At 30.5% G+C, this 22596-nt stretch overlaps 1 protein-coding gene across 3 annotated transcripts in view; it reads left to right on the forward strand.

Moving 5' to 3' along the window:
• Window positions 1–1582: 1582 nt before the first annotated feature.
• Window positions 1583–22596, forward strand: part of LOC132947241 (cGMP-specific 3',5'-cyclic phosphodiesterase) — a 105388-nt gene continuing 84374 nt past the window's right edge. For 2 of the 3 annotated variants that reach the window (XM_061017480.1, XM_061017482.1), the window contains exon 1: window positions 1583–2373. The gene's annotated coding sequence lies outside the window, so the exon portion shown is untranslated. Of the gene's footprint in view, window positions 2374–22463; window positions 22589–22596 lie in introns of all 3 variants that reach the window. The other variant, XM_061017481.1, reaches the window with a different exon arrangement.

Raw genomic sequence — 22596 nt, forward strand, 5'->3', positions numbered from 1 at the left:
TTTCTTCTTTTTATTTAACTGAAATCAATATAAACGATGCTCGTTATAAGTTATTGGGCAGGTAAAAATAACATTTAATAGTAAACTATATACCGAAAGTATAATATTTTATCAAAAACAGAAAATCAAATAAAAGCTCGTACGCTCGTATCCCCTATTAATCTTGGGAAAATGTCTGAAACGTATTACATATTATAATATATTACTATACCAAATAGATTAAGCGCCTATTATTATTTTTATATATTATATGTACTATAATAATTAGATTTTTGTTAAACTTTATTTTACTTATATTTTATCAAAATGATAATAATAAATAAAAAAAAATCGATCAAAAAACGTCAAGGGAGTATAGGGACTGACGTAATTTTAAAGGTATTGTGCCCGTGACGGAAGGGTCAACAGACTACAAATGCAGCAGCTAGAATTGAAAATCCCACGTGATGGAGCGAGTGGCAGCGGCGACGGTTGTAGGGGTAAGGGGGGGTGGGTGGTGGTGGTGGTGGCGGAAGAGGCAGAAATAGATTAATTCCGCAAACTGTTTTCGAAAATAAATAAACGAAAACTTGACGAATGTAAACCGGTAATAAGTAATAACCTACTTATCCTTTTTTCTAGGGACCGGCAATAATACGATTATTTTCGTGTTTACTCAATCTACACGCACCCACACGACGTTTTACCCCGCGCAGGCAGTATCTGCAGTACCCGCACCCCCATTCCACTAAAACAAATAACCCCGCGGTCGGTGGGCCGAGCGGAGGCGTCGAGCCATTAATTTCGAAATTATAAATTTCGTACCCTCCGGACGATCGCCCAACGCACTCGACCGCTTGCGAGGTCCACCGTCTCCGTCTGAGTTGCTTCCGAGTCTGCGTGTGTGTGTGTTGGACGAGGTGTGGGCCAACGCACGGTGCGTTGGCTAAATGCTGTGCGAAAGAGGGTAAACGGAAAAAAATTCGTTCAAAAAATGTAAAAATAAAGCTTCTTCCCCCGCTTGTCACACGTGAACGGTCGTCCGCGGGACGGCGAGGGTTGGGGGTTGCGTGGAACGAGCGATCGGTGACAGGGGAAGGTGGGAGTGGGGGTGAGAGAGAGACGTGACAGTTGCAGTGTTTGAGAGTCGGTGACTAGGGGACTAGGGGATGGGAAAAATTATCCCTGGACGAGGATGCGCGCGCAACGCTCGTGTCACCCGTGGCAACGGGAGGATCACCGCCGCGTGCTTCGCCGCCGCCGCCGCAGCCGCAGCTTGAGGACGAGGCCCGACGGAGTGGCCGGGCGCGTGGTTAGCGTATATTATGTGAGTGGGAGTGAGAAACGGTTCGCGCCGGGTCGGGCGGCGGTGGCTGACGTGTCGCGCGCGCTGCATCTCTCTCACACGCTCGCCGCCGTCCAACTCCTCCCCCCCCCCCCCCCGTCCATCCGTCACCGGTCCGGCGATCACTCTCTCTCATGCCGCCGTTTCACCGGCAAACGCACCGACACACTCGCGCGCGCGCGCACACCGTACCGCTCACCGCCGCCGACGACGACGACGACGACGACTGGCGCGCGCGGCAAACGCAATGATCCCAGCGCCGAGCTGTGCAGTACACATAGCGTAACGGTCGCGGCCAGGCGCCCACTTGACGTACGTACCGGTCGCGCGCGCCACACGCATACGAGACACCGCCGCACGAGTTCCGCGCGCGGTCGACACGATCACAATAATATATTTTTATTGTCGTCGTCGATATAATTATATAATCTAATTATCACCCGTTATTAATTGTCGCCCACGTCACCCTCCACCACCCGCCACGCCGACCAACCGGCGCCCGTCAAACGATAACAGCACACCACCCAATATCGTGTCATACCGGCGAGATTTTCTTTCGCGCCGGCCGGCCGCTGCGGGGCGAAAGCCACACAACCGGTCTAGAGCGACAATATTATGTGACGCGACACCGCAGTAGGTACACACGTGCGCCCGACCGCGCGCGTGTTTCTTCCCGGCTGCGTGTGCCTGCAGCACAACATCGATTTCGCAATAAGTACCTACCACAATATTATTACGTCGCACGTGCGATAGCGATAAATTATTAAAATATTCACGGTCGGCGGGCAAAAAATCTTCATAGTCACCACGCGTAGTCCACGCATCGTCGTCATGCGGCGGCGGCCGTCCATACACGTCCACCGCCGTCCACGCACCGGTCGTGGTGCCGTAGCCGCAGCCGCCGCCGGCGATACCGGCGTCCGTCGTAGCGCCGGCCACAACCACGACGGTCGCTGTCCGTGCGTCGCCGCTGCAGCCACCGCACCACCACGTGCCGGCCGCCGAATGCTGCAGTCGTCCCGCGCCCATTAGAGACGTCCACTGCACAAGTAGGAATCCTATTTTTCATATAATACCTACTTTTTTTTGGTGGGGGGGGAAGGTTTAATGCGACGGACAAGCTGTCCCGATACGTTTTCGTCGGGGGAATTAGTACCATGTACCGGTGTAGGACCTATATAATTTATATACCTTGTGTAGTTGCGTGACGGCGTTTAAGAACTTACCTACAGTGGCGTGACGAAAGACTTTATTTGAGGCACGTGCCTCAGCTTAAAGGGTGGTGGGTGTCCTAGAGACTAGGGACAATTCACATAATATGTTATATATATTATATAGTAAATTATTTATTAAGTACACACTAAGACTAAGCCAATCATTCTCAGTTGCCATTTAAGTAAATACGTAATTATTTATATAAGTATTTATAATTACTAATATAAATTATTGTGCCTCATAAGTTAATGAAGTTCGCCACGCCACTGCTTACCTATATTATAGATTACGTGACAAGTTTGTTTTTTTCAAACTCCAAACTTACTCATAAGTCAAACTCGTATCAGCCGCATCCCTGATACAGTATAATGATTATGATATTACCTTTTACAGCCATAACACACCATACACACGAAAACACGACAAATTCACAGGCGCTAGAGACGTAGAGACAAATATTATAAAATAATATACCTACACGCTGTAGGTTAGGTTGTTTTAACGAAAATATTGTCGTTCTCGGTCCTCGGCTCGTTTAAAAACCAAACAAATTTTATTGAACGTAAATATTGCCATCAAAACTACTCAATCGGTCATATTGTTTTGTAGTAGCTACTTAATATAATATAATTTATTGCAACAAAAAATAACTACCTACCGTATAACAATATTAAAAATACAAGCTATGTTATATTGTAATATAATATGATATATTATGTAGAGGTGCGTTACCAATTTATCATAGAAAACAAAACAAGTAAATACCAAACCGATTTATCACAATGTGAGTCTTACTGATAATAACATTATAACTACAAATGGGAGTCCAAAGATGTTTTCAAATTATTTATGATTTATTAATTTTTTGTTAAAACTGTGATTTTGGATACTTCTGATTTTGAAATATTTAATAAACGTATTATATGCTGTTGTTAAATCGCCATTTTATACCTATTACCTATAGTTGTGTAGTTATACGTTCGTTAAGTTTTTCTCAGGTTTCATAGTTTTATGTGGGTAGTTGATTCGATATTTGGAATTTATTAATTACAGGATTATATAGATTATAAGTAACATATAGGTGGAAGTACTTGTTTAAACTATCTTTCAAAGAAAAGTATGCCAAATACTTTTGTAATATATTAAATAAAAACAGTAATTTATAAAAAAAATGTGTTTATGGTTATAATAATATTATTATTGCTATTTTTCTATACGATATAATATTGTAACTTGTAACACATTTGAATAAAATAATTATTATTGTTTAAATAAAGTTATAAATTATTACGATTGAAATATGCAGGTAATATGCATCATAAATCATTTAAAATAAAACAAGTGTAAATAACAATGTTATACTTATACGCACTATCTATATATGGTTATCACCTAGGTCAATGTGTATTTTTTTAATATTTATAAAATAATGAAATTAGAAGTATGCAATATTAGTGTGTCTATATATTATATCATTATTGTTACTTATACATTTGAGTTGTAGTAAATTTTTCATTAATAACAATTTTAATCAAATAATATATTAATCTTATAGTATTATAATTTGTGACGTAATTTAAATTGTATACAATTATAATTAAGTTACCTACCTATATATTTTTTTACGGTAATCTTTTATACATAATTGTCTGATTCTAAAATAAAACTTTTACAAACGATTAATATAATATTACAATTTACAATAATATTATAATTATTGTATTATGAAAATGATTAAAAACAAGTTACAAGAGTTGGGTGGGTGGGTTACTGACACAACTTCTTACCTTGGAACTTGTTGAGCATTTTTACCGCTCCCCCAAAGAAATCATATCAAAATAATAATAAAAAACATCATTAATATGAAGTATTAACCAGAATCATAGCTCCAATCATAATTTAAAATGAAATGAGTTTATGATTACGAATAAATTTAAACTGTTCGTGTGCTTTAAATATATACTTAGTTTATATTGTTTTGTAATCATAATTAACAGGTAGGTATATAATAATATGGTTTAGACTCACTATTGGTGTATAATCGTCCATGTGTGTGAATCGTGTTCAAATGGCACACGTCCATGGATAAGAAGACTGCACTTTATTACAAGTAATTTTTTCATTCAAATTTCGTAAATAGATTCTATACTATTGTAGTTTCTAGGTACTAATGATTAAACTGTTTGTCATAGCGAAAATAGCCTTCCATCCATCTCTCATCAACACTATTGTCTTTATATGGGGATAACCGTTGCACTGGTTGCCATTCCAATCATTTCTCCTACGTATAAAATAATTTACGGTGTCTTCCTCGGCATATTCCTCTTTCTTTGAGTCCATTGATTCTTCCTCTCATTATGTTGGTTATGAAGGTTTCATGTCTTATTCAATTTCCCATAAGTTCTCTTCTTGATCTAATTAATAATTATAGATATCAATATAGATACTCTTTTCTCTCCTAAAATTTGAAGAATTTTTGCATTGCTCTTCCGTTCAATCTAAATAATACGAAATAGCTTCTTCCGTGTCCACATTTCGATTCCTTAAGGCTTAAGTGTATAATAATATATTGATAAATATTAATCGTTGGTTATTAATATTTTACTACATTAGAAGATATAATAGTCCAATTGAGTTACAGATGTGTTATCAGTTTAAATTTTTTCACTCAACAGTCAGCATTTATTATTATTCATTCTTACATTTAAGTATTTTCCTTTTTAAGTAATTAACCGTGTTTATTATTAATTATGTAGATACATAGTGATAATATACTACATAGTTAACAATTAAAGTTTTAAAAATGAACCATGCAAATTAAGAGCAGTGACATTAACTTACTAACTAAACTAACTTACCGGGTTTATACTATAAGGCTGATATAAGTTTTGAAATATTAGTTTAATTACTTTTATTGAATATGCTGTTTTTTTATATATTATACAATTTTTTTGTACCATTCTTTTTATAGGTACGTTTAACTAAAATTTCCAACAATATAACAATAATATATATGGAATACATATCTAAAATAAAAAAAACTGTATTAGTTTACTTTATTAAAAATAAAAAATAAATATAATTTCTGTACCTGAATTATTTTAATACAATTGTTTTATTGAACGAAACTCAGATAGAACATAAAAAAAATTGTACTCTTTGATTCATCAAATATTTTTATCGCAAATTATTGTTATCAGTTATTTATTTTAATTGAAATAATATAATATAATATATAATTCTATATAAATAACATCTTTATTCAAATTCAAAACTCAATAAAGGTTATTGATAAGCTGCCTCAGTGTCAGAGTACCTACCTAATATGAATAAACATTTCACGTGCATCAGCCGATAGTTCTCATAAGTTCGGCGGACATTTACATTAAAGATCTTCTTAACGGTTTGACTTAAACACATCACTGAATCTACGTTAATAGTTAAGTATATACAATATTATAACTACAATTCAATAAATTTCCACGATTGAAAAAATTTATTTAGATTCATTGAAATAATTGGATAAATATGTTCAAACTAAAAATAATGTATTTTTTTAGTACATTTTTTTTTGAATTTCTAGTTAACTGTTTGAAATGTTAAATATATTTTTAAGGTTTTTTTAGTGCATTCCATTCACAACCCTACTATTAGCATAATTTTAATTTATTATATTTAAAATTTAACGTTTGAAATTTTTTTTTGATCCATCTACTTCTAATTTTTATTTATTTTTTCAATGATTAATTACGATGGGAAATTTATATTTTAATATTAAAATAAATAATAAGAACTAATGAATCACGTGTATTTTTATTTTTTTTTATTAGCCAAATATTTTCATAACTCATTAATCATTAGTATATTATGCTTGTAAAATATAATAGAAAAATAAAACCATAAAAATTAAATGTTAAAAAAAACACAGTCACAGTAAATACTAAATAGTTATAAAAAGTGTACAATATTTATAATAAAATGCCGGATTTATCTTTGAAGAGATGAATGGTTTTAATATTACTGAAGTGGGTGTGTTGTTAAGTATAGCTATAATGTCATGTATGCTTAAAGGGTGCTGATTAAGTAAGGGATAGGGGAGGAGTGAAACTTGGAACAGAGGTGATGACAAAAGTCACAGATAAATATAAAATATGATATTCCTCATTGAGGTGGATGCCATTCAAATTCTACCATCTTTTAATCATAACATTTTTCATTTGTGTCTGAAATAAATTGAATACTATTTATACACTTGTATGTTATAGTAGCACGTGGGCCATACATTATATTATTAGCGTTTTAATTAATAATAAATTAATTTATATTTTGAAAAAAATCTTAAAATAATTGAATACTTAGGTGTTTAATTTGTGATTTTATATTGCAATTAAGTATACTATAAATATTAATTTATAAATTAAATTGTATTTATGTACCTACACTAAAGGTATATTTTCAAATAAATATTTTTCTAGAAATGACTCCCTAATAATATATCTAGTGTCATTTCTGATAAGAAAATATTTTATAATTTAACAAAAAGAGATAATAAAAATAGTAGTGCTTTAAAAAATAATGAGGAATCATTATAAATTACAATTTATAATATACGTAAATTATGAATTATAATACATATATAATAGTTTGAAGTTTGTTATCTATAACAATAACTATGAAACAAACAATTTTAAGATTTTTGAACCAAAATTTTAATATTTGCTTGTTAAGATTAAAAAAAAATCAAATACTAAATTATTTATCATTTTTATAAACTCAATGTTAATTATTTTAAAGAGTGAAATATAACTTGCTTAGAGAAAAAATAAAAATATTGATAAAAATTGAAATCTGAGCTAAACCACCAAATTAAAAATATTATTTATTTTAAAAATGTGTATGTTTGTAGCCATGTGTAAATAAGAAGTTTTATAAGTATGTATTGATTATTAATTGCAGTTAAGTCCTATATTATACAAGCCGATTTATCAGGCACGCTCACCCATATTTTTTCATTTAACATTAAGTTTATTCATACTCGGATTTATGGAAATGCTAAGCATTACATAGTTATATGTATTTTAAAATATTTAAATTTTTAAGCAATTTAAAGAGTGTCCAGTTCCGATACAAACTTTTTTTTTCTAACGAGATCCATCAATCTTACTGTGCATTTTTAAGTGGATGGTTTTTTATTTTTATTTTGATGTATATACCTACATCATAATTCGAAGTTTTTGAAGATAATAAACTTTATGTATCTAAGAATTAAATTAATAAATAATAGACTCAAATATTAAAATATTTATGTTATATTTGATTTAAACTATTATTAAGGATTATTATCATCCTTAGTACGTGAAGTTGAATAACTCTGAAACTACTCGTTCGCATATGATCAACATAGTTTTTATTGTAAAAAGGGTGGGTTTCATTTGAAAAAAAATGTCTATCCAACAAGATACTCTTAAATGGTATAGAAGATTTAAGTATTTGAAAATATTATGGTCTTCGAGCATACTAAAAATATTCCTAAAATCAGAATTTGAATGAATAGATTGTTCGCGTATAAAAGGCAGGGAATGAATATAATATAATATGTTTGGCGAATCAACCTGTGTTCCTATGTATTCCATTGTCTATTATTTATGTGTGTAGTAATATAGAGTGGGACGAGTAATAAATAAAGATTAGCTATAGCCTATAGGTAGCTGTTATTGTGATTTTTTTTTTCAGTGGAAGTTTTCACTGTAATTGTTGTACTTAAAACTGTACGAAAACATTTTTAATTAAAACGTGTAGTTGATTTGCGTCGAAAAGATAGTAGGTATATTCTGTTGAATGCGTTTATATGAATTACGAAAAATCTCTAATAACAATTCGCGTAGTAAATAATATGAATTCTGGCATTTTAATTAAACACATCGATTCTTGCCGCAGTTGTTTTTATGTTCAAACCGAGTTACATTCAACTACTTTAAACCACGAAAACAAATAAAATATGTACCTACTATAATGGTTGATGTACATAAACATGTTCATACTTACCTTTTGTTTTCTGCGTAAAAAAAAATACACACATTTTTCTTTTATACGTCGGCGGTACATACCTATAGAGCATAACTTTTTTTTTTTACCACGGACTTTTAAAAATTATATCTCGAAATCATCTCAAAACTTTCTTCCATTCATTATACTTTTGTAGTGCTAGCTGCTGCTGTCTATTCGACGTTTGATCTAGCTGGATTAATATTATACGCGAGAGAAAACTTTGCGAACAAAAGTGTTAAATACGATAATACATTGTTATTAAGGCTGCGACGTCAAAATACGGTTGCGTATATAGTATATAATGCAAAAAGCGTAGGTATTATATATTATACGACACAATTTCAATTTTCTTCTTCGGTTAATTGGATGTACACGTGGACGTGTATGGCTTTAATTAATACTCTTGAAAAAACCAACAATAAGTCCAATATTCTTACCCGTCACGTGTTATCCCGACCGGCGTTCTTCTATAAAACAAGCGCACAAATCGATATATCCTGTGTACAGTATAGCCCAATTAGTAGCGCACCGGTCGACATATAATATTGATATGTCCCAACTCTGACCACATATCGCGAAAAACCATTAACCCGGTGCTTGTTGGACTAATATAATATAATATTATAGGTACTATAATAATACGACGGCGACGAAGTGCAAAGATAAATCTAAATGTTCTGCTCTCTATATATACCAATAATATAATATCATTTATTTTCAGTTCGTCAATATTCTTTGTATCGGTTAAAAAATAATAACTTACGAGATTACATAAGTATGTTACTGAAAAGTTTTTACTTGAATACATATTATTTTCTAATGTGTTTTTACCTATACCTATTGGTTATATAAGTTTATTATTCGTGTAATAATGTGTATAATTTATATGTAAATTACGTAGGTATGTTATAATAGTTATAAATAATATCGTGTTACCCAATGGTTTAAAATTATAACACAATTACATTCAAACGGAAATAATCAATTCCAAAGTACCTATGTTAAAAAAAAAAAACTTAGACCCATTTTAATAAACGATTTGCATAAAATGCAAATGAAGGAGGGGCAGTATATTATATTATAGTATTAATGATTATCCCTTAAAATGAAACGTTTTGTAACGGTAAACTGTTGTATAATATTAATGTCAGCTTTATAGCAGTATTACCTAGCTATTATTTTGTAATTAATGTATGAGATATGTATAATGAACGTTAAAAAACTTAAAAATAAATTAAAACTGATTAGCCAACACACGGATCAATATTATTTTATAAATGGATGCGTTTAACAGTTGAATAAATGGGATTGTTTTAAATAATTTTTAGCCATGAACTGTTCTACATTGTATATAATATAAAATAATAAGAAGCTTAACTTGTAACGCGTTTGCTTAATAACTAATACGTGCACTATTGTAGTGTATATGGGTACCTATCCTGTACCGGTAGCCCGTTGGCACTAAGACATATAAACTATCCCAAGTTTAGACACAGAGTAGTAGCAGGAAGGTATAGTTGGAACACACACTACTTTGGTAAATGAGTTCAGCCCAAGGTTGATATAATATTTATGTTGTTAGGGAATTGTCTGTCGGGTCTAAGATTACCCTAGTTTCAAAATAATATGGTCGTTGGCAGTTCTAAGGATTAGATCGTGTACAAAATTTAAAATATCCGTAGAGTTAAATTTTAGCATAAAAAATAATATTAAAGAAGAAGCTCGTTTGATAATTTACATTATACTATAGGTATTTATACCGATATTTGATGACTTCGGACATTTTGTCTGTTATAATATTATTATTGACTCTTAGTGAGTGACAAAATATTGGTGTCACGTATAAAATATATTTTGAAATCGAAACTCAAACTCATGCACAATATATAAATTACATTTTCATTTTTATGTTTTCAATGTGTCATGATACTGACTGATTGATAATAAAAACGGACCAGTCGAACTCAACGTTTTATTTTTATCTGAACATAAATATTACGCAGAAATTCTCCAAGTGTACAGTTACTCTGTCAAAGTGATATCCTTGATACCCTCTCTAAATTTTATTACAACATGAACATTTTATAATACAATATTTGAAAGAAACTCGTGTATAGTTAGGTCGTAAATTTCAGTGAGAAATACTTCGTCGACTATTACTTTATTAGATTGATATATAATATTATAATAAAAATATTTTTTTAAATGATTTGACGTAAGAAAAAATTAAAATTATATATAGATTTGAATATGTTTGTTGATTATTTAATATCCTTTTACAAATTGTAATAGGATACAATTTCTATCTATACATAAAAATAATAAAATATAGGTACGTTTTTTTTTAATCATAGCTATTTTTTTATAGCTCTGAAATCGTTAAAATATTTTTTTTAAGTCTTATATAACATAATTCATAAACTGGATAAGTCACTTAACCGATTACGGTAGAAATATCATAATAAACTAAAATTCATTGTCCTTGGTCATTATAATGGAATATTATTACAGTGGTATGAAATAAATATAAATTCTGCAGTCTTTACACTTTTTAAAAGTTATTGAAAATATTCACACATAGCCAATTACCTTTGATTACAATTTGTTTAAAAGCATAATATACCTATGTTTTAAAAAACTTTTTTAGAATTGTATCTAGCTAAGACTGATTAGGTATACAAATGAAACATTAAAAACCACGCAATATTAAACATTTTATAAATATTGTATGCAATATTTAAATATTTACAATCTAACGAAAATCCAATACATTTTGTAATTAAATTATACTTAGGTAAACTAACACATTGTTATTACTATATAGTTAGTGCGAATAAGAATAAACGCATTATTGTTACCTAAATTTGTAATAAATTGAATCCGACATCCATGAGGGTAACTTATTAGGCTAAGAGCCTATACAAAGTATAAATCATCAATATATCTATCTTATATAATACCAGGAGTAAACTTCTGAGGATTACGATGGAGGGGATGAGATCCCACCTTAAAACGAGTCATGATAATTTCTTGAGAAATTCTGCTTCGACGTGTTTATTGACTATAAAACTGTAATCGTCAATTCAATGTTGTACAAAAATGTGAGTGTATGTCGTAAATTGGTTGGTTTCGATACAGGAATGCTAATATGCATGCATTGTATATATATATATTATATAAACGCAACGGTCATTTTATCGTGCCCTAAAGTTGCGAACCGAGTCTCCAACCGAATGAAAAAATATATATATATATATCCATCCATTTTTCATTGGGGATTTATTATAACGACAGTCAACACTTTATATTACTGATATCAGGTCCACTTTAAGACTACCCACCGAGAATTCGCGTCCCTCAGGATTCACTGAATTAATATCGAAATTCTGACCGGGTAGATTTGTTCGCCTCGTTGAATAGAATAGGGTTAACATCCCAATAGAATAACGCTCACGCTAAACAAGGCTATATTGCTCGTCGTTATAATATTGATTGAGTGAGATTTGGAGAGAAATAGCACTGATCAAGTGGATACAATTTGTATAACATTTATTGTTGTGTTTAGAGGTGTGGTGAAAAAATAATGTTTTTTTTATTGTAATTTACTATCGGTACATAAATACATAATATTATAATTTTAGAGTTTTCAATTATTTAATAGCCACCAAAACTATAAAGATCGGACATTTTAATGAAATTTATATGGATATAATACTAAAACTTTACTTGATATTATATTATTATATATATACCTAATTAATTGTACACTCGTTGATCTAGGTTTCAAGTTCGATATGACATGGTATTTTCTTAAAATCAAAGCACGATATTGATAATACAATGATTTACAAATATTTAATAATAACAATTTCAAAATTAGTAAATAATAAAATAATAAATATATTATAGGTACACGCTGATTTATTTATACAGTAGAAAACTTAAAATTACTTTTGATGAATAACTTTAATAAAAATTAACATATTTCTCACCAATGTTTATTTGGTATTGATAAATAGTATATGTATTTATCTATATAATCTGCGTCGAGTTAAGGAAAAAATAACTTAAGTGCACAATGTGTGTTATATCTAATTAGTTTGTAAAAATAAAATATGTACTTATATTAGAATTTAGCTTAACTTGACCTTATTAAAAAGTTTTTGAATATTAGAATCAAATAATAATATAATTTTCGTTACAAATTGTTATATTTTAACAAAAAAAACTACACGTTATGCAAGTGTATCTACACGTGTTAAAAAAAAATCTGTCCTCAAACAGTAGTTATATAAATTCTTTGAATGATAAATGAATGCGTTTAGTTTTAGTGAAATGTGTTCCTCACTCAAGTGGCTCTCAGAGCCACCATATTGACAAGGAAGAAATTATTTTTACAGGGGTTTTGTGGGGAAAAAAATAAAGCATTTTTTTTTAACATAAAAGGATATCTCCACGCAAAACGGATGTCTTTATATATACATAAATAATATTATATAAAGTAGGTATGACGTCTGGTTATTAAATATTAAAAGCTTCTGAAGCTTCTGTTTGATGGGCCGCAAATTACACAAGCTGTCAACCGTTTTGAAAAGTTATGTGCGACGAAAAAAGGGTCAAGTGAGTAACATTTTTAATCGTCAATCCTTCTGGTTTACAGCACAGGAAAAATTAACATTTAGGGAGGAGCTGTAATATTTTTGAATTTTTATGGTGTGTCCTTGCTGTAGTATAATAAGTATGCAAAGAAAAAGTAATGATAAAAAATATAAACATTACGTGAGTCCGGAGGAATAATTCTGAAAGTTTGTAGGTTATAAAGTGTGTCCGTTTTGTTTGGACAGGTTTACTGAGCTGTCGTTAGTATTCAACATAAGTACGGGTTTTTTACTACTTCTGTGCATTGGTTTCAAAACACTTCCTACATAATATTATATTGTATGTATACGTGCTTCACCTCAGACACTAAATTAGCTTTTATCTGCCAAATTAATTTTCTCAGTTATAAGTAAAGTCGGTATTAGCACACCGATTCAACTTAAAAATTAAATTCGAAGCTTTCAAATATTAAAATACCAGTATCCTATAAATATTATACTACACCTATACTCTATTTACCATACGAATATTAGTGATACAATAAAATTGTTAGAGCTCATTTCCGATAGATACTTTTTAAATAGGTAGGTATTAGTCATTATAGTGAATACAAAACATAATTTAATTTTTTTGTTATTTTTTATTATCTTGTTTAAATTAGGCAGAATTATTTGTATAGTTTTGATTTAAATTAATTTATTGTCCATTCAAATAAATTTCTATAAATTAAATTTTACCGTAATTTGGTAATTATTTCATATTTTTTATCGCTCAACCAGAAAATGTTTTAAATTTAAAAATACAATTATAAGGAACGTTATTTAATTTAGGAAAAAGGTTTTGGTGTGGACACTGGACAAAGCCTCAACAATTAATGATTCAGTATTAAAAATGTAACATCATCACGACAAAAATATAAATTATTTAGCTTACGTTTAAATGTAAATTATTTCATGGCGGCGAACATTTAATAATCATACCAACAACGAATGAATAAAAACAAAGAACAGTTACATTTTTTTTAATACTATTATACTAAGACCAAACAAATTTATGTCAAACAATTAGTTCATATTTAATATGATTTTAGTTTGTAATTATTAATTATGAGTTAATAAATATTAATTAATAGAGCTACTATTTAACAATTTAACATTACCTGGGTTATTATCATTAAATTAATATTATATTAAATAATACATTTTAGATAGTTACATATTTAAAAGTAGGAGATTTATTTTGACATCTGAAAATGGTTCATTTGGTTCACATAAGTTTCTGAAATGTGCACAGTGGACGACAATGTGTTTAACTGTAATTGTAGTATTGAATGTTGGACGTTACACTACGGTTAGGTTAGGTTAGGTTTGGTATTTTCCATCAGAAATATATCATATTCATACAGTCTATAAATATTAATTGTTTTAAACGATAAGTATATTATAACGTTTAATAATAATAGTAATAATTCTAACGTCATAGCAGTCTGTAATTGTAATATAATTCTAATTAATAACTATTTTGTACTTTCGAAGTTTCGTCTGATAAAACCAGAATTAATTAGTTGAAATTTAGTTTTAAATTAATTTTTGAGTAATTATTAATTATAATAAATTTTTTCCAAGAAAATTTATATCATAAAGCTATAAGATTGATAAAATTCGCATTTTCTTAGATCGAATAAAACAATATAATAAATATTGATTTTACAGCGATATTTTATCTATTACATTTTTATGTAAATACTTGTTTGGATTGTACAAAAAGTTTCATGAAACCTATCTATCGATTGGAAATCGAGTCTAGTTGGTAGTTTCGACAGGTCAGTGCATCTATTCTCGCTAATAAAGGGGTAGTTTTTCTCACTACTTCCCTTAGCGACTAGCGTTAAGTAACATTTACCGGCCATTATCGAAAAGATAAAATAAAATATCAGCATTTGTGGTTTTATCAATTTAGAACGGTTTTTTGAAAACAATAGGTATTACCCATCGATATTATTGATTATTATTGTGACTTTCAAATGTAGTATCACAAATTAATATTAAAGATAAGTCGCGTGTAGGCGATCGATGTTAAGTGGATAGTAATATTTTATTTTATCCTATACTCCTGTCTAAATTATTTTGTTGTTTTGTGTATTCTATGTATTCTAACTATTTTAGTTTTGATATTTTCAAGATTAATAAACGTGTTTTAAGTTAAACTTTTGAAAACAAGAAAAGTTGTTCATGTTACCTTCATTATGAGTTATTTAAGTAGTGTTTCATGTTGTGCACCTACTACTACTTACAACAAATTAATTTATTTTGATTTAAGTGTACCTAATAAATAAATAATATTATTTGTTTGAAATTGTACCTCTAAACAGGTCAAGTACAAATTTAATGTTTGAATTTTATAGTGTTTGTTGAAATTTGTGGCATTTATTGCAGTTACCTAGTTCATATAGGTAAATTTAAAAATAATGGAAGAAAATTGGCTTATTTAATTTTAAATCATTTCTTAGGTTGTATAATATTTTTTAAATTATCAGTAAGTATGTACCAACATTTCCGATATATATGAAAGAAATCTGAGAAGGTACAATTTTAACGAAATCTTGATCGTTTTTTTAATAAAATGAGGTCCATATCAAATCAAACACGATAATTATTTTGTGTCAGGTAACAGAAGAATAAATAAATTCCATAACTTTATGATTTCGGATAATTAATATGAATAGACGATTATAAAATATAATATTTTCAGTACATACTTACTTAAGTTATGCATATAAATGAATTTAAATTTCAATTATGTATCGGGAAGTTATATATTATATAACTATAATTTGCCAGTCAATACAAAATGATCGCCAATAGTATAACGTCAATAATAATAATTGTATTTTAATAAGCACACATTTTATGTTTTTTTTATTAACACGATTGAATACAGTAGTGACGGCTAGAAGTTTATTTACAAGCATACTGCTATAATAGTGTACAGTGATGATTGCAAAAGCTATTGTTAATATATTTAAATTTTTCTTTGGATCTTTAAGAAGAAAAAAATAATATTACGGGTTTAATATCTTCGAAACGTAATGTACCGAACACAATAATACAATAAATATTATATTAAATAACATTTTTAGTTTTGGATCTGTTGGAATATTATTAATATATTATGATCATTAAGATGGGTATTGTATGTTTTATTAGACGCAATCACAATTGGTATAATCACTTTGTCATAATTTTCTTTTCTTTTTTTTAATAAAAGCACATTTTGTATGAAACAAAATATATATAGATAATATGTATTATTTAAAACGTATGACACATCGAGACAAACCAGTTTTTTCTTGACTCTATATTTCCTATCTTATTTTATACCTACTCTATATTTATGGTAGGTAATTATATACTATATTGTGTACTATAAAGTATAATAAATTAGGAATTTTATTTGGCTTATTTTTCGTAAGATAATATCGTCGTATTTGTACGGGTTATAATAAAATAATAATATTGTTATTAATGTTGACTCTTTATCAGACTAAATTTCAATTGCAATTTAATTCCATTTTCGGGAGCGATACTTGTCTGAAAAAGTGTTTTACGGAACATCTATTATTTGGATTTTCTCTCTTCCAAACGCAACGACTTATTTATCAGCGCTATAATAATATGATATAGTATTTAGGTGTATAGTTTCGTCCGAGGACGTATACTGGACATGATAAATCACGGCGGTTGGAAAATTTTGAAATGCGCCTCTACACAGCAAAATGCTTTATAGGTACCTAAATGTATTAATGCGAGCCCAGAGGGCAAATTATCCCGGACGTCCCTATCTCGTTTAACGCTGAGGGCGTTCGCGTTATGGAAACCCGGCAATCAAGGTACACACAAAACGTTCAATTAAATATTAATTGATAGGTCCGAGGACTTTCCACTTGTGTTTTCGCGACAAAACCGTCCTGCACAATCGTATAATATTATTATTATTATTATAATATTATGTATGCGTATTATCCGCCGTGTTTGGATTTTTCCCCTATTCAATCGGTTTCCAGTTAGTTTTCCATTCGATATCGAACAATATTATATGACGTGCTGTACACTTATTGCATACGTATTATTGTGTACATGACCTATTCGATAATTCTACCTTTATGATGCGGTTTAATTGACCATGGGTTTTTAATATGCACGCGTATAATAATAATAATATTATACGGAGTGTTCCACTACGAGATTGTACTACCTATAATAATTGCATATTAATATTATTAATATTATTATTATCACGATGGAGAATTATACGGGTGGCTCCGTAGTATTACTGCCGACATTTAAATTAGTATTAGTCAACCCTCTCGAGGCGGGGTGTATAATGTAATATTATTTTGTAATTTTATATTTTATATTGGAATAAAAAAAAAATTCTTAATATTTACCGCATCGACGTGGAAAAATAACCAGCAAAGTAATAACGTAGTTATAACGTATGGGATGGACAGTGCAGCCGCTACACGCAGCGTATAGTATTTCGATCGATATAATATTTTGTAGTATACTGGCCATGATGACGAGAGGCAATCTAATAATTGAAAACCGTTATGTTTTACCATACTAGTGTTGTAGTAATAAACTTAAGTTGAGGTAAAAATAAAAGGCTACGATAAATTAATATAAGTCTGAAACGCATTGTTCGCTAATTAACTATAATTGACGCGTCAGTAGTGCAATTATTTTTAAACCTATACGAAAATAACTATGTTAATGTAACCAAATATAGCTGCCACTTTTAGAATAATTTAAGTTTAAATGCCTGAAATTCCCCGGTGAAGTTTCGGTTTACCTATGTCTATTAACTAACGACGTATACTGCATTTTGTAGGCATCGATCTCGCAGGCCTCGATTGGAAATTGTACACCACACGTTCTCGAACGAACTCCGTAGAAATAACTATTTACACTCCCAATAGGACAAGTGACAATATAAAGTTTGCAAACAAAAAGTAATTGCACGGTCCCATCGCCAAGATCGATTAATCTTTTATAGTTCCATTTTCCGTTATACGACAACTGTTAAAGTAATTGCAATCATCCACCCTACCTGCCGCGGAAACTTCGTTCTCGCAACTGACTTAAAATCATCGCGACGTCTACCCCGCGGCGGACGAACCCAATTTCGAGTAAATATTTATGTATTATATTCAAAGTCTACCGTCAGCTGACAATGGCTCAGTGATTACTTTTTCGTAAGTTTTTTTTTCACGTGCACAAAAAAACCAGATTTTTATAAATTACCGATGGAATAACAGTGATAACCCCACGGAGTTGAGTTGGCGAAAAAAAATAAATATATATTCACCCGCTTTGTCACTCACCGTTCTCGTTTTGTCAGCTCCCAAAGCACCGATAAAAGTTGATTAGTTTTTATAACAGGCCATTGGAGACGACTCTTGGTTCAAGTTATAAGGGTAATTGGCATCGAATGACATGGACTAATACGTTCCAATTACTGATTCCATAATAATTATCCGCATTAAAAGTACTCACTACTCGGATACCGTATAAATGATGTGCCCCATAATTTATTATTTATTTAATCTTAGGTTTTTCAATTTCAAAATGCCTCCTCCGGTGTAATTCCCGTGAAAAGGACTTGAATTTTATACGCGATTGCTATACATCATTATAGTCAAGTTAAATACGTACACGGCTAGTATTACCCAACGGCAATAATGTATATAACAGGTATATTGGAGAAAAATAATAAAGGCGTTCGCTAGTATACTTACAACGAGTTTAACATATTTATTTTTTACTCATGACATTGTTAGCGATGCAAAACTAGATTTGATTATTTATTGAAACAAATAAAGATAAGGGACGTTTTCGTGTTATTTTGTACACGAATCAAGATTTTTCAGGAAAAAAGGAATTGGTAGGTAAGTTATTCTTGATGATTTGTAGGATTGCAGCGAAACATTGATTTTTATATTATCGTCCTTGCATATTATTATGTCCCTTCATGTTTTAGTGTCCCTTTAACGATTGTATTTTTCATAATACACGTTAGGTTAGTACCTATACGTTACATGTGTAACGATTATATTTGAATAAAACTAAATGTAAAATATTGTATATCACTTATTACACTCCAGTAATATTATACAGTTGTGTATTAATTGCCTACGTTTAACGAAACGAGTGTAGTAGATATTTTATTTTATGCATTTAAAAACAAATCACATATTTTTTGTTTATTTAAAATTCTAATCGAATACGAATTTGTTTTAATAAAATCCACACGCGTGATGGTTAACACTATCGCCCGCTGTATCAAAATATTATTAATCGAAACACAACGGACAAACACAAAAATATTATGAATTTATTATTTCGAATAGGTTTCGAGTATCCACGTCATAGTTCTCATTGCGAGAAACGGTACACGAACAACGTCTCAAATATTAATCGATTTGCAACAATATCATTGTTAATATTTGGGTATTGTATGTTTTATTAGACGCTACAACAATTGTTGTCATAATGTTTTTTTTTTTTTAATAAAAGCACATTTTGTATGAAACAATATATATATATATATTTATATATAATATGTGTTATTTAAAACGTATGACACGTCGAAACAAACCAGTTTTTTTTTCTCTATATTTCCTATCTTATTTTATACCTACTTTATATTTATGGTAGGTACTTATATATTATATTGTGTATTATAAAGTATAATAAATTAGGAATTTAGGATACATTTGAATGTAAAATAATATATGGAGTAAGTAAAAATGTCCAAACGTCAATAATAATATTGTCGTCAGCTTACATAATAATATCTCACTAAATAAGTGTATAGGTAAGATATACGTCATGACAATAATTATACGCATCGTACGATTTAGCTTGATCATTGTGTGAATAACGAAATGATAAAGTTCCGTTGCGACTTGCAAAGGGTAGGTACCTACCTATCTACAGTGTATCGTCATCGTTTGGCTGAGGAGTTTCTTAATATTACAATAAGATGTGTAGGTGGCTGCTGGTATACCTAGCTATGCCACGGCAGTATACACGGTATCGCTGTTAATCCGACGTCTTTAACTCGGTTTAATTTAACCGTTCGTGCGCGCGTGCGGTCGTGTTCGACGGAGATAAAGATAATCGCGACCACGCTCCAAGCCCCCTCTGCCGTTTATTGCGGAAAACCTACCGTCATCGACAGTTCTCATTGTTTCGGCGGCCACAAAACGACACCCGGGGGAGTGCACGCTCGCTCTGCGGTTGGCTCCGGTCCAGTCCGTTATCGTGTTTGAATGATCACGCGTCTACCGTGTGTTGTGTCTTTGTATATGTGTGTGTTTATATACAGGGTGATTCACCGACCATGCTCACCCCCTATTTCCTCCAACAATGCAGTTCTTTAAGATTACCTAAACAACTGTTTTTCAAATATGACCCCCCCCCCCTCTTATTTTATAACGTAAAAGATTAAGCGGATAGTTTTTCTAAACATTTTGACGTATCAATATCAAACGAACGAGTCGTTTTTGAGTTATTTAATTTCGTGTACTAAGAATAATAGACAATGTGTTTAGAAGATACTATGGAGACTACAATAGCGATTTGATCCATTGCAATTAATCCATCAGCATTCTTAATAAATATGTAAAAATGGTTCAACTATAATAAACAGTATTAAACACTATTACATTTATCTTATATTTTTGTAAAACCATCATCATTGGGATTTTGATTGGGAGGTACTTATTTGTCACACCGTAGTGTGTTCGGACACTCATCAATAAGTACGAAAAATCTCAAGAATTAGAAACATGATATTTAAGTGTATTTAAAAATTCTAAAACCCAGAATTCAAACGAATTCATTACTCGAGGAAAAAAAATGGCAGTGAGCGAGCGTGGTGAATCACCCTGTATACATAATAATAATATGATACATTATTGTGTTTTTCTGAGCAAATGATCCCCACGTGCGAGCGAGGCGGAGACTCCAAGGAAATATTGTGTCAATGATGCAGCATCGTCTGCGTATACATATTACATAATATAGTGCGACGGCGGAAAGGAATTGGTAAAATATGGTGCGGACGAGGAGAAATAATTAAATCGATTCGTGCGCCAAACGATATTTCATTCGGTCGGACCTCGTCGCGACGTTTTTATATTTATATTATTAGGTTTTTATTTATTTATTTATTTTTATTTTTATCTTTCGTTTCCGAATAAATCGTACTGGCGATATTGTTGTCTCCTTTGCGTATATTTTACAGGCGCGTGTATATTAAAAACGATCATAATATAAATTGCGAATTTACGACGCTTCGTGGGTTACTTTCTTGTATTATTAAATAGAGGACGAAACATTTTACAACAAGGAGTAACGACATTTGTTGGATTTCTGCGAAATGTTGATTTGTTTTGTGAAATATGTGAGTTTTAATATTATATAGCCACATCCGATTTCCATCTTGATATTTCTTTTACATTATTTAATCAACAACTTTATTGAAACTTTCATTATTTAGTAACTTTTTCTATTTATTTGTTTTATTTGTTTTTTTTTTTGAACTTATACTCATACTAATAATTAATTCTTATACCACATGAATAGAAAAACAAATTATGAAATGAGAGATAATAATATTCTTATTAAGAAGCTCATTAAGGAAAATGCATCTTATTTAAAGTTTTTTGCTTAAAGTTATATTTTACCTCAAAACCACAACAAATTTGTATTAAGTAAGACATGTTTTTATATTGCTATTAATTTCTTTGATTATTTCAACGTGTAAAATTGTTTATCATAGTATTAGTTATAGAATAATCGATACTTATTAGCTTTATGAAATATTACAAATGTTTGTACTTTAAATTGTATATGCTGTATCAATATAATCTGTAACAACTTTTTTAATATACTATTAAAATTTAAAATAAACCAATTATACAATAAATATTATTATACTTCAATAAGTGTTGTTTGAACGAGTAAAATACATTTTAACTTGGAAAATAATTTTCTATAATATCCCAAATTTCTATACTTGTTGGTACTTGTAGGAACCTTAATATAAAAGATAATAATGATTTATAATAGTTGAAATAAAAATAATATTCAGTTTTAAGTAGAATGGAGTATATAGTAAAGACAAAATTTGTCATGTGTGTATCTATTAAATGTTTATAATAAATATAAATTACAATAAATGTTATCTTAATCAATACATTTATTTGTAGGAAAGAACACAAAGAAATGATTTCATTAGTTGGCTGAATAAATTAGTGAAGATACATCATAAAACATTGATATAAGATACCTCCGAATCTAACTCTGATATCAAAATGTCTGAAAAAAGCTACAGGTATTTAA

This window comes from Metopolophium dirhodum, chromosome 6 (genome assembly GCF_019925205.1).
Source record: "Metopolophium dirhodum isolate CAU chromosome 6, ASM1992520v1, whole genome shotgun sequence".
NCBI lineage: Eukaryota > Metazoa > Arthropoda > Insecta > Hemiptera > Aphididae > Metopolophium > Metopolophium dirhodum.